This window comes from Cydia fagiglandana, chromosome 22, assembly GCF_963556715.1.
Source record: "Cydia fagiglandana chromosome 22, ilCydFagi1.1, whole genome shotgun sequence".
Classification (NCBI taxonomy): domain Eukaryota; kingdom Metazoa; phylum Arthropoda; class Insecta; order Lepidoptera; family Tortricidae; genus Cydia; species Cydia fagiglandana.
Genome location: NC_085953.1, coordinates 13,933,133 through 13,934,199, shown reverse-complemented (window position 1 = coordinate 13,934,199; position 1,067 = coordinate 13,933,133).

Genomic DNA, 1,067 nt, shown 5'->3' with positions numbered 1-1,067 from the left:
AATTGAAACTTAAATAATGTATGAAATTACCGCACGACTTCTCAGCGCATCTGCCATTCCGATACATTTTGAGTTTTCGATTGGAATTTGTCGATAGACGATTGTCACCTCGGCTGGGCCCGCTGGCCACTCCCGCCATAGAGAATGGGAGGTATACTATATAAGGGAGCGTGCCACATGTTCTAAATGATACCAGAAGGTTCAGGGAGTGAGTCTAACGACAACGGGAGGCCCGCTGGAGGGGCCGAGCGCGCCTCGAGGCCTGCGGCCGACGTAATCACCACGCGATAACTAGCTCACAACATATAGATCTATGTTAACATTAAATTTATGTCACTCCTCACTCGGATACACATATATGTAACATTAATTATATTTATCGACGATGCTTAGTCGGTTTTAATCACTTTTCTCTAAATATAAACTCTGTAGATCTTAAACGTCTATGGAACTAAAATTACATTTTGTACCATAAATTGTTGTTAAAATTAAGCCACTAGTCGCGAGGAGGCACACCGGTCGCCTCGCGAGGCAAGCGCCCCGAGGAGGCAGTGCGCCCCGCGGAGGCAAGTGCGCCTCCCCGCGGCCCGCACGAAGCCCCGCGCCGCCCCCGCCGGCTAATATATTTCTATTTTATTATAGAGAAGTGATTTATTTTTTATATATTTTATCTTTTTTTTCTATATGTAACATTTTATCGGACGTCACGAACTTATCCCACACTATTAGTATATGGTCTCCAGGAGATGACTGCATAGCTTACAGGCTACTCTAGCTCCGCAGGTCGAGTACTCTAGGACTCGCCGCTCGCTCGCCGCCTCCGGCTTCGCACGCCAGGGAGCCATAGCCTGTGGTGTGGCCTGTGGCTGACTTATGCGCTCATGTTCCTGTGAGGTGAAGGCTAGTGAAGGCCGTTCCGAGTCCGGAGGCGACGAGCGAAGCGATGAAAAGGATCGGAGACATCACAACTGTCGGCAACGTACCACTAATAAAAAAACATTACCCTATCATTTAGTAACACAATAAAATTTTAAAAACGAGTTACTACTAACCTGACTCGAATTCGT